Source organism: Sphaerodactylus townsendi, linkage group LG10 (genome assembly GCF_021028975.2).
Source record: "Sphaerodactylus townsendi isolate TG3544 linkage group LG10, MPM_Stown_v2.3, whole genome shotgun sequence".
NCBI lineage: Eukaryota > Metazoa > Chordata > Lepidosauria > Squamata > Sphaerodactylidae > Sphaerodactylus > Sphaerodactylus townsendi.
Window position 1 is genome coordinate 49,481,333 of NC_059434.1, and position 17,358 is coordinate 49,498,690.

The window sequence follows — 17,358 nt, forward strand, 5'->3', positions numbered from 1 at the left end:
ACTTTAGCTCAGACCACTGTTTTTTCTGTACTTGTGGTTAGATTTGTGGATTATTATGCATTTGTGCTCAAAAGTCAAGGTTTCAAATAATCTTTGTTTTGCTCAATTATGCTATTAGTTGTTTTGTAGATGAGAATGGTAAAATAGACTTCCCAGGAAAGGCTTGAAAAAACCAAGAGAGAGAAACGCTGGCTGTTTCCAGTAAATATCCTGTGAGAAATTATTTCATAACCCTTGATGTCTAGTGTAGTGCTAATCTTCTCTATCATACTGAAGTGCATCAGGTCATCTTTCATGGCAGCTACCATAAAGAGAAGCTGATTGCATGTGGAGATTGTCTCTCATTAGCAGCTTTAAACCATGGATAGAGATCAAAGTAAACAAAGCGGCTGTGTTAGTATGGATGGCAGGATGCATAAGAAAGCCTAATATGGAATGACAGCAACTGCAGGTCACCAATTTACAGTCCTAAGTGAAATATTAAGATGAGAGGCCACATGAAAAATTGAAAGTTTGATTTCTATGTAGCCTAGAAGGAGCCTTCTCTTACTCAACAATGGGTACAATTCTTTTCTATGAGGTGGTGTGATCGTGCACAGAAAAATCTCACTACAGTTCAACAGAGCCTCCTTTGGTGAATGTGAACTGCCCATTATGGGGGACAGGATCTCTCTACCTGCCTCCCATATCCCTGTACACCTTTCTCCCTCCACTCAATCAAGTTTTATGAGTTCCATGGGTGGAGGGAGATGGTGATTTCTATGGGGTCCTTCTATGTATGGTCACTGATATATTAAATGATAACATTTTCTGTTATCCCAGTGTTTCAGCTACAAGGTCCGAAATAGTGAGTGTTAAAAATATTTCCTGTGCTTTCTTTAGCTACTAGATGACTGTTGTGGTTCTATAGCCTTCAGAGGGCCATGTCAGAGAGTGTTCTAACCTGTATAGATCCAAACATCATTTCCCCATCATAGCCTGTTAAATTATCATGGACAGACAGGGGCAAAGAAAATGATCAGTGATGCATCAGGTGAACTTTGATGTAGAAATCCAATCCATGGGTTAAACTTTGTAATTGGTAGATTGACAGTTTCAAAATAGTATGATTCACAACACCAGTGCAATTTTGAAGTGCTTTAATTCCAACCTAATTTCCCTCAACCATAACAAAGACTTCTTCCCTCCCCATCCAATTATCTCATCTTCTTTATAAAACTAATTCACATTCCACTTAGGGAAATATTTTCACTCATGGCATCAGTCATGCCTTTGAGATTTCTTATGCTATGTGAGAATGGCAATAGGTTGTATTTGCATTAGTTTAAGCTCAGACTCTTAAAGTGAAGTGCAAATCATATGAAAGTGTCCTTACACTATTGTCTTACTAATTATCAGTCACATATACTGATCATGCCTGTGATTCCAGGTCTTCTTTTCTGAAAAACTCTATCTAGCTGTTAACACTCAGACAAGAAAAACCAAAGTACAAACAGTCAGTTTCAACCTAACATTTGACACTGACTGCATAATGTTTAGCGACACATGGAAAGTACATCACAGTTAGTTAACCAAATAATTTTCCTGGGACAACATTGTGAACAGATTCCTTGTGGAATTCACTGGTAAAAACTATAAAAACAGCCAATTTTAACATAATATTAGAATATCATATCTGAAGGCTGATGCAGCTGTTCATCTCTTGATTACTAAGGCCATATAATGATGGCACAGCTCACAACAAAGTACTTTCTGTGCATGGTAGGCATGAATATGGCTTGCACATGCCCTCCCTGATCCCCCTCACATGCAAAGTAGGATGGAAGGCTTCTTGATCTAATGAAACTTCTATTGACTGGGACATTTGAATGTAGGTGACTCAGCAGACTGGCGTGTTTTTGGGGAGGGGGGGCGTTAATCCTCCCAAACTGGGATACTTAATCTCAGTTCCCTAGTACTTGTATTTATCAAGGGCAAACAGATATTTTGTTGGTTGTTGTGGGCTTTCTGGGCTGTGTGGTTGTGGTCTGGTGGATCTTGTTCTAATGTTTCACCTGCATCTGTGGCTGGCATCTTCAGAGGTGTATCACAGAGGGAAGTTTGTTACACACTGTGTCCGATATTTTGTTGGGTTTTTCATTCTAGCATACAAGCACTTCACTGCATGCTGGGAGAATTTTCAAAGAATGGACATTCTATCTGCGGAAGTTATGTCAGTTACATCAGTTGACCAAAGATCTCTCGCTCTCTATGACTAAAAACTCTGTATGTTCATGTATTTTCTGTCAATTCAGAGATAATATTTATTGTTCTGCTTGAAACTTGAAACCTGTAAACTGTAAACATGAGTTACTTTGTATTGTTTGTAATGTAACAAAATAAGTGAATTTAAGATTCAACAGTTCTCTGTGTGGGAAAGAGTGACTTATTTACCACGGAAGAAAAACCAGCTGATCTTAACCAGTGCAGCAACTTACTCTCCAAACTTCCCTGCCTATGTTTAGGATCTTTAAAAGAAAGAAAAATTAGCAGATCCAACTTAAAACTAGATTTTTCCTTCACATTTATCACGATTTCTGAATGTGGCAAAAGCACAAATGAGTGAGGCAACCTGGATAAAACACAATTACAGAATCAGAACTTCAGCAGCTCCTCATAACATGTAATATTTTTCAAGATAGTCAATGCATACCTTCACTGGGGTATTATTATGCATGTACAAAATAGCTCTGAAATTCACGAGTGAAAACTAATATATACTGAGTACAGTTGCCTCTACAAGTGGTTTTGCAAAGTAGTGCTTCAGAGAAAGGAAGAGAACATATTACAAGAAAGACACCAACTGGGTTTTGTGTGACAGACACTGTTTTAAAGCAGACTTGTTTAAGCCACATTAATGCTGCTATTCCCTATCTGCCATTTAGACTAGCTGGGATCAGCATAATCCCAACGTGGCATGCAGTCATCATAAATTACATTTAAGAAGCACAACAGATTAGTCAAAAACAGTTTTTGATTATATCAAACACTATGTCCCAGCAAGGAAAGAACATAAAGGAATTGTTCCTTTTTGGAATTATGTGGTTCACCAAAGCCCAAAACAAAGGCCGTTTCAAGCTCAAGATCGGCTTAAATATGAGCGCCGCGGCAACGGAAAAGAAACCGCCATAAGCGAGATGCGTTCGCACGCCAAGAAGGCGGAGGTGCGATTTATGCCTGGCCGCTGAACGTCCGCTTAAACCGGTAGCGCTAAGACGCCGTGATTCAGAAACGCTTTAAACCACTCTTTTCCCCTGCAGACGCATCGACGCCGCATTCCGGGTATGTAACAGCCGCATAGGGAGCCGGGCTCTTCAAAACTGGCTGACCGCTGTATCGCCGTCAAACCTTTTCGCCCACACACACCGCCGCATCGTCCCTGGGGTGCTTCCCTGTATGGCCAAGCACCTTTCCCAGACCCATGCACTGGGACTGACAGTAGCTGGGAGAGGCACTGACAGATGGGGGGACGGGCAGGACATCAAGGGCAGTCACGCTGTCCAATTTAATTGCTGCGCGGCATGACGTCTTGGCCTGCACGGCCCATTTCTCGCGCGCAGGCTAACATCGCTGCAGACGCCGCTTCCGCAGGCGCTTCAGTCGCTAACCGTCACATTTCTGTGGGCTGCGGATCAAGAGCCCGCCTGTCTGTGTGAACGCTTTCAGATACGCGAATTTTATGCACGCCATCGTTGTCAGCTGCTTTTGGTCAAAAGGAAACGCCAAAGCCTCATGCCAGTGAGAAATGTAAGCGTCGTGTAGCGGAAAAGAACGCCATAAGCGAGGCGTTCGCGCAGCAGCGCAGTCGCATTTCGCCGTCAGCGGAAGCAGCTAAACCGGTAGCCCGAAGGCGCGTATTTAAGCAGCTTTAAACCACTCTTTTCCCCTGCTGTAGTATCGGCGCCCTTTCGATGCGAACAGCATAGGGAACGCGTCTTCAAAACTGGCTGACTGCCAGGCGGCAAAGCTGGAGTCGCCTACACACACCGCCGCGTTCGTCCCTGGGGTGCTTACCATGGCAAGCACCTTTCCCAGACCCATGCATAGGACTGACAGTAGCTGGGAGAGGCACTGACAGATGGGGGGGCGGGCAGGACTGTCAAGAACAGTCCGTTGTCATCGCTGCGTGGGCATGGCGTCCAGACCTGCGGCCCATAAGTCGCGCCGAAGCAACATCGCGAGCGCCGCTTCGCAGGCGCTTCAGTCGCGAGCCGTCACATTTCTGTGGGAGACTCACGGGCGCCCGCTTGGCCTCCGCCTGTCTGTATTGAGCGCTTTTACCGTTATCGTGCGCCAATTTCGCGGCGTCATCAGCTGTCGCTACTTTTAGCGTCGCGAGAAGCGGCCAAAGTTTATTCCATATTGGATGAAAAATGTGAGGGGAACTAACACTTTGTAACTAGAATGTGTGGGGTGGGTGGGATCATTTAACCATTTGTTTATAATTTGGAGGTAATGATCACTACATTTTTTACTTCTTTCTATTATGCTGGCACATGTTCTTGTTCTTGGAGGAAGGATGTTAAGACCAGTAACTGTTCTTGTACAAGGGATCCATGGTATCTATGTTTGTTAAGAACCCGGTGCTCACAAAAATGAAGGGGGGATTAATCCAGTGCAGACAATTCCATGAGCAGCAGTAGCTTCAATCAAACCAGTTTTCTTCTGAGATAACAAGACCTGCATTTTGTAAATGGAGACATTGTTCCTTGCCTGTCAGACCTGCCATACAAAAAAGACCCTTTCCTATCCCCTGTTACAAGCTGCCCATTGTAACCAGAAATACATTCTGTTGGCACTGTAGAATCTTCAAGTTAATACCTTTAAAGATGAGATTATTGCAGGGGTGATTACTAGATATATCTTCAAGTCCTGATCGTTCTTTGATTATAAGAATAAAGAACTCAAAGCCATTGTGTTCTGCAATTTGTGGCATGGACCAGGTAGAATGGTTTACTTTTATCAGACTCATAATATATCCTGGTGATGGAAAAATGGTCTGTGACTATAAATAAGACATCTGTTGAATACTGAAAAACAGAGAGAAGTCTTATACATGTCTGCAAGACATCGTTTTATTGTGTATACTATGTCATATTGAAAACCAGGAGCTGGTCTTCTTGGTATTAAATTGTTTAGAATCTAAATGTATAACATGAAAAGATTAGACAAAGATGATTACTTATAAATTCATCTGAAACATTATATTTAGAAACAAGGGCCATGTTAATTTTAATGATACTTAACCTAGTAAGTGCAAGGAGCTCTTACGATGTAGGTGTACTCAGATCCTACTCATTGGAGCTTACTTCCAGGAAAGTGTCCTCAGGATGTAACTAAGTGCTTATTGACACTGAAAATAATGAGACACTGACTGCCAAAATTGGATGCAGTGGAATTAACACAAATATCTGCCATCAAGGGCCAGGGTGTGATTCTGGATGCCTCCCTTTCTATGGAGGATTAGGTTGCAAATAAGCCAGGATGGCATTTTTAAATCTTCAGTAGATTAAGCAGTTGGTACCCTATCTCTCTCATCCTGACCTAGCCGTGATGATCCTTAAAATGGTCATTCCCAGACTAGACTACTGTGACTCTTTCTATGCAGGGGTGCCCTTGAAACTGCTCTAGAAACATCAGCAGGTCCAGAACGCAGTGGTGAGAGTTCTTATGGGTATGTCGTTAAGATAGCATATTCAGCCTGCACTCCACCAGTACAGTGGCTCCCAGCTGAGCACAGGATCAGGTTCAGAGTTTTAGTATTAACCTTTAAAGCCCTAAGCAGTCTGGGACCATCATACCTGCAGGACTGCCTCTCCCAATATATCTCCCAAAGGGTGTTACAATCTGCTAGGAATAACTTGCTGGTAGTTCCAGTTCTAGAAGCATCCAGCTGTCATCAACAAGGCCAGAAATTCTTTGGCTCTGGCCCAGGCCTAGTAGAATGCTCTCTCAACTGAGACCAGGCAGGCCCTGTGGGATCTGGCTGAGTTCCTCAGGACCTGTAAGATGGAGATGTTCTACCAGGCCTATGATTGAAGAGTGACAGTTAAATCTTTGCCAACCTCCCTGCCCTTGCCCTTATTTTTATTTACCTTTATTCTCATGTATTTGTCTTATTTCTTCAGTAATTAGATCTGATTTTTTTGTTTTGATTCTCTACTTTATGTTCTTCCTTCCTTGCTTGGTCACCCAGGTGATGAAATGGAATTGTAACACCAATGGATATTTTAATTGTTGTGGTTTTGATTATATATAGATGATTTGATTGTTTTATATTTCTTACAATATAATCTAATCCAGGAGGGAACTGGTGAGATGGCCAGAGGCGGCATAGCAAAAGCTGTGCCTCCAGAGGGGTTTTAGGCAGCACAGAAGGAAGGAAAACTCAAATCCCCATTGACTTTTATGCAGCATAAGTCTGAAGATCCAGGGGCCAGCATTTCCAGTCTGGAATGCCAGTGGAAACTAACACTGGCCCCACCCCTCAGAAACATCCCATATCCTATTCTGGCATCCAAACAGAGGCACAGTTGCTCTGTGGTGGCCCAGACCTCTGCGTTTTTCCACTGGGGAGCTGAGGGTCAGCCAGCCACCAGTGTCTCTGCCCTCTCCACCAGTGAGGGTATCCTGTGTGCCAATGGATGGGGCAAACATGTCAGCATGGCCCTCTGCCACTCTCTATGGTCATTAAGCCCTCCCATCCGAATTGGGCTATTAAGCCATTAGCTGCCCTGAGCTCAACCTTGGTCAGGAAATGGTGGGATATAAAACTAATAATAAATAAAATAAAATAAGACAAAGAAGATCTACTATCATTTTCCAAAACTCTAAAAGCAGAGAGACATTTCATCTTCCTATATGGTAGGTGGCCATTTTGTTTCATCATCTAATTCAATCTTCTTCAGCCATCCAAAGTAAACTGACCCATGCAACTCAGAATATTCACACATGTATGATCCACACATGATGATTCCAGTATTGTGATGGCTTTCATGGATACCACAGTCATTACATTTCCAGCACCATTCAGAGAATTTTCATACCACGTCGCCCTCCCACTCACAGAACTTCTGTTGATGGAGGATTCTGTCTATTCATAGCCATTTCCTCAGTGGATGGAACAGCACCATTGGATCCTGTGTAATGAAAAGCTGTGGTAGTACAGCAGTCCAGTCTGTTGATGCTGGTGTAATCCCCATGCTCAGAATGGGTTGACCCAGAAAGGTGTGGAGACCCAAAGCAGGAGGAGGCTGCAGAGCTCATGTTGTTTGGAGGAGACAAGGCTACCAGACTCGGACCTTGATTTGTATAAGCCCTTAACGCCTTGTTAAGGTAACTGCAATGTTGTTGGGAACTACTGGGAAGGTAGTTGTTTATTTTTGCTATGTTGTAAATGTTGGAGTTTATTGTTTCAGGGTTTTTTGTGTTTGTAATGGGTGAGAGTTCTCCTGGAAACCTTCATCATGTTGAATCCTGTTCCCCCAAGCCTCGCCAGATTCTGCATCGCCGTTGTAATGACGGCTCAATAAAAGGCGTTTCAGGCCGCCAGCCAAGATAGCGCCGCCAGCGGCAACGCAGCAGCTGCAAGCATTCCGACGCGCCTTCAAGCAGGGCTGCCTCAGGGTCGCCTTCTAAACAACAACCCTTTAAAGGGTTGTTGTTAGAGGGATTTTCCCGCGGCGCTGGTGCGTAACCGGGCCAGTGGAAGATCGCTAAATTTCCTTCGCTTTACCGTAATTGTTAAAATGCGGAAGCAGCAGCCCGCCCACACCGTCCTCCGACTCCAGGGTCGGAGGCAGCGGGCGGGCTGTGACCGCAGGCTTACCTGGTGAAGGACACGTAAGTGGGAGGGAGGAACAGGCGTCTGCGGAGTCGCCTGCCTTCTGTCGCCTGCTCGCGACACTTCCGCGGCGAAAGAAGGTCACTTCACGCCAACTCGCCGCTGGCGACCGAGGCCGTGCAGAAACGGCCTTGGAGTCTTCAGGAGCCAACCCACTTGCAGGAAGAGTTGGACTTGGCAATATCAGAAGACTGTAACTAGAAGGACTTGAAGTGAAACCCGAATGGGACCTTGAAGTGTGATGTAAATGTTGATGTTGATGTTATATGTTAAGAAAGTAAACCATTTTGTTTTTAAAATTTGTTGTTGCAATTTCATTCCAAGTTCTGCCCCACAGAACCCACAGATAGAGGTTACACTGGCATATACAAGATTTGGAGTATAGAAAAGTTCAAGGTTTACACTGAATGATGGTGAGCTCTTCTGAAATGAGATGCGAGGAAACTAGTTCTGTGTAGTCAATCAACTGCATACAAGCTGCTCCTCTCTTTGTTCTGGACCAAAAACATTAAATTGCCCTAGTGCCTATTTCACATGCATCTGCTCCATCTTAGTCACAGGGTCAAAGAACAGTGGATTTCCTCACCCAAGGCATGAAATCCCTGCACTAAAGAGACTAATCAATGTCAGGTACTTTCAGCATGATCAGCAGACCATGACAGACAGAGGCATCCCTTTTGGGCTTTGAGCAACTGACATTAACAGAACAATTAGGAAAGATTGTTCAGGCTTTATCATTCTTTGCCATGTTCCATTTTTTCCCTTCGGGTTCAACTGCCTTATGACCAAACTGCAGTAAACTGGCCAACCCAAATTACATTGGTCTCATTTAGCCAATAGGGATGTGCACTGAAATGTGGGTTCAGATTTGACTTATTTTGTAAATTTAAAACAAAAAATCCAGTGGCTCTTTAAAAGACTGACAACAACAAAATACCAACAACAGTGATTTTAATCTGCATAATAGGTCAGACCTCCAATGGCCTTTCACAACCACCTGGCCTCACCCACCTTCTTAAAACACCTAATGGGATCTAGGAAAAGTATAGGTAGGTGCCATGGTGGCTTGTACTTTGCAAGGGAATGAGAGGAATATTCCTTCAGATGTGACATGGCAATCCTAAAAAGATAGTAGCTGCAAGGACTCAAGAAAGGAAGGGGAAGCAAATGGGGTGTGATGAGAGGAAAGGAATAGGCAAATAAATGGTTCTGTGAAAGCTAGATTTTTCATTTGTGAGGCAGGGGTGGGGGGGAACAAGTAGCAAAGATAATTAGTGAGGACTGATTAGTCTTTGTTGGGTGGCCTTGAGCCAGTCACACAGACTTACCTTTCTGCTTCAGGCTTGGATTTGCCTTGGTGTGAAAGTTGGATTTTAGAGTGCCGAATATTATCACCCTGGCAATCAAAATCTCCGTTATGAAGTTACCGATATTAATTGAATGGCAGTTGATGATAGATGTAATTCTACATATGAACATATGAAGTTGCCTCATTTCTGAGTCAGACCATTCGTCTCTCAGTATCATCCACTCTGAGTGACACCAGCTCTTGAGAGTCACAGTTTCATACCACTTACTGCCTGATTGGGTTTTTTTTTAAAAAAAAAAAAACCCTGGAAATTCCTTGAATTAAATCTAGACCCTTCTGCACGCACAGCAGATGCTCTGCCACTGATCTACAGCAGGTTATTGAAAGAAATATTTGCATCAATGTACAGGTGGCTCACTAAGTTAAATCAGGTTTTAATAATTATGTAGAACATGGAGTTGTACAGTCAGCTTTCAAAGGAGGCGAACAGATGGATGCCAGCCAGCTGTATGAGTGAGAAACAAAGATTTTCAGACTGACCCCTTGACACCTGCCTGGCATGAAACCTGTTATGTTGCTGGAAATGAGAAAAATGGAAACAACTGTTGAGGCCAGCAAGGGGTGCAGGTGCAGAAAAACCCAGCAATTCAGGCAAAAAATGTACAAAAGAGAAGAGAACAAGCTGCCACCATGGAAGCAAGATGCAAGTAGTTTGGATGCTGTGTGGTTTGCAAGTAGTGTAAAATCATTTCATGTATACACTTCATTAAGAAGATGATGGAAGATATTTGGGAGAATCATTTGTAAAATGTAGCTGACAGAATGGCGATAATAAAGAGAAAGAGGAGGGAGAAAGGGAGTTCCTCAGAAGTAGCTTAGAAATTCTTCTTGGTTATTTGCTTCAGGGCAGCTTTCACTATTATACAGTTCTGCTTTTGTTTTGCAGATGCACGAGTTCATGGCAGATGCCAGAGAATAGTTAAATACACATGTGATATGCAATTCATATGTTGACCTTTGCTGCTTTTGGTGATGTCATACAGTGAATAATATCACAAACTACCTGAATTGAAGAGTTTTCAGAATTGCAGTATTCTGCGGTGGTTGGAAAATTTTCAATCTGATAATTATTCTGGTACCTTATGGTCCAGTTTCATTTTTTTTCCAGTAGTGGGAAGCAGAAGGGGCAGCAAAAGAGGAAAGTGAATCAGAAGATACGAAACTGACAGGAACATTAAAGAACCAGAAAAATTAACTACCCTTCCCATTAAACAAGACCATCCCAATTGGTGCTTTGGTGCTTCAGCACTTCCTCCATCCACACATTACAACATTGTTGGTTTCTGCAGAGCACTGGTTTTCCCTGTTTGTCTTTACACTGGCAATGGTGCACAGAACAATGTTTTTGATGAAGGCTCTGCTTAAAAATGATTCTTTAAAGCTATTCAAGATTCAGAAGTAGGGGAACAGAACTAGACAGGCACTAGAGCCCCCACAGAGCTTTCCACTACAAAGAAGGTTCAGGAAGAAGTGGCAGATTAATTCACAAATCTCCTGAGATCTTTTGGTGGGAAAGGGTATAGCCAACAGAATGGAGTATTGTACTGCTTTTGTGTTTTAAAATACAAAATAGCTTTAATTCTAATATTTAAAAATCCATTCCAGCTGCTTAATCAACAAATGACCATGCTTTGACTCAGACTTTTGTGAACACTCCTAGCTCCTAATCATCAACAATCCCCATGAAACATTATGTCCAAAGGAACATGTGGGGTGGGAGTCTCTCCAGCAACCGCACCCTTCTCATATTATTCACACAGGATCATTCAGTGTACATTTTGTTTCTCACTTAGAACAACAAAGCAAACAAAACGGTGCCTTTTACAAGGATAATCTAAAGTTAACACAATGCACGATTACTTGATCTTACACAAAAATAAAAATGTAATATGACACAGTGAAATGTAAAGTGGTCATTTAATTGGACTGCAAGAGAGCAGAATACACCAGGGGGCAGTGTTTTCACATAATTGTTACCTTTAGCTCTGCACTTTTATTTCTGTTCTTTTTTTAAAAAAACACGTAAATACCATTATTAGTTTCTCGGCTTTTGTGAGTCATACATGCTTCAGATTTGATTTTTTAAAACAAAACTTAGATTTTTCTACAAACATAGGAATTAGTATTGCCAAACACTGGTCTCTCTACTTGTCTCTTTAATATCAGTTCAAGCTGTAGAAATCATCCGTTAGGATGTTTAGCCACCCGCTATGAGAAGCTTCACCTGTTCATTTCTGCATATTAAATTCATATTCATTTCTGCCCCATTAAGAGGGCAGGACTTTTTTTCCTGGCTAGCTGGCAACCTTACTAGGAACTACTCCCAAGTTTTCAGAATTTTCATTGCTAATTGTTACTGGACCTGATATGTAATTTTCAGGGCTGAAAAGTATGCATAATTAATTTGATTATATTTTGATTTTTAATATTTACATATAGAATATTGATCTTTTCACATATTTGGTGTGTCATTTGATAAGGAAATGAAAAATATTTTAAAATACAGGCGGGTAATCTTATTTAAGATACCTACAACTTCAACCCATAATTTAACACAGTTGATAAACTGTTATGACAACCATTTGCTTGAGATATCTATACCATGTCTGTGTATGCCAAAAGTGTTTCTCAGTTCTGCAGACACCTCCAAGATCAAAGTAAGCATTCCTGATATTTCACTTTGTCTATGTCCAGACCTGCAAAGGTTTATTCTTTTAAAATGACGTTATTCCTAATCCTGGTCTACAAAAAGAATTTACAACAGCTCCAAGAGTCACTTCCCCATTTTTATTTTTATTTTGCATTTAAGTGTATTCAAGAATAACATAAAATATAGGAAAGGATTGCTTTATTTTTGGTTACAGTTTTCTCCTATAAGCATAGGAAACTGCTGGGAGCCATGGGTTTGATTCTGAAAAAGGAATGCTTTGGCAATACTAGGTCGTACTCATCAGGAGTAGACAGTTGATTAGGCCTCACATTTTAGGGCCATCAAGTATCTGATCAATGCCACAATACAATAATAGTAAAGTACTGATGTTTTTGTTATTTTGTTTTGTTGTTGGTTATTACTGGAACAGCAGTAATTTCCTGTCTTTGAAGATAGTAAGAACTAAAGAGTCAGTTAGGAATGCTTGAATGCCCTCCAGTTCAACTCACATTCTGTTCATTGCTCACAAATATGGAGCTGCGTTTTTGGTGATTGTTTGGCTGTTTGCAAGCATTTTTCAAACAATTAGTCAAGTTCCTTCCACTACAGATTCTTCCTTGGTGCTCTCGCTTCCAAGTACTGTCCCCACTTAGCTTCCAAAATCTGATGAGATTGTTATAATATGGGTGGAATTCCAGGTGCCGATAGCCTGGTCCATTAGGAATTCAGCACCCTATCAAGTCTCTGTCAGCATGGCAATTGGCCGGGCTGGTAGGGGCCTGATGGGAATCGTAGTTCCTCGAACATCCGGAGAGCCGTTATGGGTTCCCTACCCTGGGCTGGCACAAGCGGCCTTCCGCAACCTTAACAACACCCAAAGAGCCATTTGGACCCGACATTTTCCAGCAGCAGAAAAGAAAAAAACACACTTGGAGCTAAAAATACTTTTGACATCTAAAAATGAAGATAATAATTGTATATATTCCCCTCATGCCGAGAGAAGTTCCTTCTTTAAAATTCTATTTTTTACCCATCAAAGCAAAAAAAAAAAAGCGGGGTAAAAGCCTGTGGTTTGTGTACATGATTCCAAACGACCATGCAATAGGAATCCTAAGCTTTCACACATTTTTTCTTTTTATTGTGCTGAAAGACACTGATTATGCCCCCCTTAAAAGAACTCCCTCTCAAATTCCACTCTGGATGGTGGATCTCAAATTAAAAGCTTTTAATGGGGTTGTCAAGTTTGGGGATGAACTCCACTCTTGAGAAAATAAGTCTGCCATGGAGGGGTATGGGACTCAACAGCCATATTCCTCACTACTGGACTGTTGCCCTCCACTCTGGTCCCAAAAGCCACAGCTTCTGGGAGAATCTACCCAAATATTTGGGATTTGCAAGGCCAGAGTTGGCAACCTTGCACAACAAACTTCTCATGGGCATGTGATTGATCCCGGCCTTCCTCCCTTCCACGCATAACACCCACAAGTTTGCCCTCCACTGGTTTACTCTGAAGTAAACCTTCCAAGATCCACACGTGCAAGGCTTTCCCATACCCTGGCCTCTGTCAACCAGGGATCAGTTGTAAACCCAGGAAATCTTCTGCCACTCACCTGGGAGGTTAAGGAAAAAAGGGGTAGGCACACTAGAAAGAATAAACAAAAAAGAAATAGAATTTAAAAGACACAACATGAAACGCATCGCTTAGTGTAAAAGTGTATATTAGTTTAGTAATCTTGATTATATGAATAAACATTGCTTTTAATGAATAATAATTGATTCTTGATATGCATGCCAGTTCTTGCACAACCACCTGGAGGTTGGCACTTGGCAAACCATAGTTACAGATTTGTGGAGCTTTTCATAGCCAGAAAAATTTTATGCTACTCCCAAGTGGTGTTAGGTGGCATGGGTATAAGCCAACTATAGGAATAACTGTAGCAGATATAGTTATGCACTTGATGTTTTAGTGATGCTGAAGCGATGGATTTCCGCCATTGAGAATATCATGCATATTTGCCAGTATCAAGCTTCCAAGCAATTTAAGAATAAAATGTCAGTGTAAGCATGATAATTTTATATAAACAAGTTTTGTTTTAGAAACATCCTGACCCAGGAAAGAAATGTTTGCCCTTCTCTTTGCCAAGGCTATTTTGATGGATCATTTGATAGCTTTCTTAAAACATGGTCTATCAAAATAACTTTATATGCTCAAGATGACTCCAAGGAAAGACATACAACTGTGTGAGTAAAGTCATACGTTTGCATAAGTAAGTGACAGAACCTAAATTCATCTTTATTATGGTCAAAGATCAGCACTGACCAAAGCGTCTATATGTTCTAAATAATAAATAAAATAAATAAATAAATATATATATATCTAAAATAATCTACTTGCAAAAAGATAATTCAGAACATCAAATGATAGTGGAAACATCATAAGGGGATGGGATAAGAAATGTAAAATATTAAAAAAAAAAAACAATAGCATAAGGAACAATACACCATTGGCAGATCAAGCAGGTACCTGTCTTCTTCTGTTGTTATTTAGGATGAAAGTGAATAAAATTGTATATGTATTCTTTGTAATCTTAGGAAATAACAGCCTTCTTCTGTGACCATTACATTAGTCAAGTAGGGCAGCTGTGCCATTCAATTAGGACTTCCGTATTCATCAGACAAAACTGATGACAATGCCTTTTAATGCCTGCAAGCAAACTCTCCCTACTAAGATCTTACTGAATCCTGAAGTCAGGGCATTTTTCTGCAAGATTTTGATTGGAAAGTCAACTGCTACATAGCAAAGCAACTACATACCCTCTGTTCTGCTTAACCAATTTCTGTCTTTAAATTGCTGGGCAAAAGCTACTTCTCTGTGACAAACACCTGCTCCCTTTGTTGTTGGTTAAGCCCTTGTCAAAGTTTCAAGTCCCTCTTTATTTAACCTGGCTCTGCAAAAAAGAAAGAAAAAGTGTCCTCTTTTTAGATTCTTAAAAGCCTGGGGTAGCTCTAAGCTAAATGACAGTACAATAAGGCAGTACACTGATGCTGTGTTTTATGATCACAGACATTGCTCATAGTAAACAACCAGACATCAAAAGAGGGTAGGAAATGCATGTTAAAAAACACAAGAATATACTAACAGAACAGAGATCCATTTAGCCTCCAGTATCTTCTTTTCAAAAGTGCCTAACAAAATGCTTCTCTAAAAGATCCTTCCTTTTTTTTTTGTTTCCCTGTGCAATTAGTTTTCAGGGTGCTTGCCTCTGAACAGAGAGGTTCCATTTTGATAACACTTCTTCTGTTTGTTACTAACACTTCTGGCTTCTTTGCAAACTATAACAACTGAACTGATCAAAAGGAGTTTTTTCTAAGTAGATAATAGCACTGCATCTCTCACAAAATAGTTCCTTTAATGTAACTTGTTTGGAACAATGATTAAGGACTGTGGTCTATACTTGGCTTGGTGGATTTTGGTACAACCTGAATCGTATACAGAAAACAACCCAGGTGTATTTAAAAGCTAGCCAAATATGCCTGGGACCGAAAAGGCAAATAAATATTCTGCTTTAAAATTCCTTCTGCCATTTCCTGCCAATATCTGACTTGGGAGCTGCAGGCGGGTGGGGAGGGTGTCCCTCCCTGCAGGCTCCAGTAACGCCTCTGCAGATTTAATCTCCCTATTCATCACAGCCTTAAGCCGTTCCAGGCCTTGAAAGCCTTGATGGGGAGGTAGAAATCACACTGGCAGGTTCAGCATGGCATAGAGATCTTTGGGTCCCTCCCTAAGGCTTCAAGGAGAAGAACTCCATTTCCCAAGCACATCTGGACTTGGGAGCCACCCTGGACTTGGGACAGGGGAGGGCAGGCTCAGTGCAGCATGGAGCTCTCTCTCTTTGGGGGCTGGCAGCATTGGTGGGGTAGATTTCCATGCAAATACTGAGCCGGCCCAGGGTGGTGATGTAGGGGCTATCCCCCTGCCTCCAGCATGGCATGGGAGCCTGGAGCCTTGGCAGGAAGGTGGAGTAATTTTCTCTGCACCATCCCACTGTGCCCTAACAATTCATAGCAAGCACCCTGTCTGCCAAGCATTCGAATATGGCCCCTATGTGTCCCTCTATCCACCCCCACCCAGGCACATACCTCTGATCAGCCAATCCTCTTACCCTAGCTATACAGGCTCCCCAGGATTAGAGCACAGCACCTCAAACCATGCTGCTTGGCATGCAGGCTGGATGCTCCATCTCCCCAAGCAAGCAGGATGATGCTGGCAAACTGCTCTCCTGTCCCCCCACTCAGGGATTACAATCTGCTTCCCAGGTTATACTCTCATCCCAGCCCTGTATACCACCAACACCAAATCCTCACTGGACCTCACCTCATGCCTCTTCCCTTAGAGGCATTAGCTGGGGCTAAAACCGTTTCTGGTGCATGCTTCAATTTCTTCCCCATGGCCCTTCCTGTGTCTCGCTGGGCCTTCATCTCCCTTCTTCCTTAGATTTATTTTATTTCTTTCAGGTGTGTTTTCAGGCTGCAAGGCCTGTTCTCAGTAAAAAACGCTTGTGGAACTATACTTCCCTGCAGACCCAGTGAGCCCCAAGGTCCCCTTTGGGAACTGTAGTTCCTCAGGTCGTTTTTACTGCAAACAGGCTTTTTGCAGCCCGAGAAAGTTTTTGAAAAAGGAAAGGAACCAAGATAATTCTCTTCTGTGGAAGGGGTGGGGGCACCATGGGGGAAGGAGGGGCCTGAGCCGCATTTTCTCCTGTAGGCCTCCCCAGGCGTGGTGCCCAGTGCACAGTGCACCCCCCTTTCCCCTTGTAGCTTTCTGGTGGGACTGCCTTCCCTGCTCACTGAGTGTTTTCTACTCCAGGATTATCCCCTAATAAAGTAGGTTAAAGATCCCAGTTACCCTCTCGATCTGTCTACAAAACTCCACTCTTATGGTAACATACTGTATATGTTTTAAGCTGCTTGCATATAGCTATTGTCTCATGCAAAACTGATTATTTGCTTGCAACCAGGAAAAAAACAGTGAGCCAAATCAGCAGATACTTGGGCATTGTGGAGTTAACACTTCATAAAAATTCATTTTAACAAATCAGAACAAAACTCTTGACTTTTAAGGAAATCTGTGCATTATAGCATATGTGGAAATCCCATGGGTGCTTAGAGGATTTTCACTATCTGTGGTTGTTTTTTAATTGTTTTTTTTTAAATGAAAATATTAAACCTTAAATTTTTAAAGTGAAGACTCTGTATAGGCAAATTCATTACACATAATCACTAATTTTGAGACATTTTATAACATCAATTTTAATCATTACTATTACCATTTTCTTAACTATAAATCTTTTCTGTCTACATGTATACCTTTTAATTTTATGCCAATAAAGGTATTTGTAGTAACAGTGTGGCCTTTTATATGTGGATTTAGATGTCTACAGATGGAGGCCAAAACTT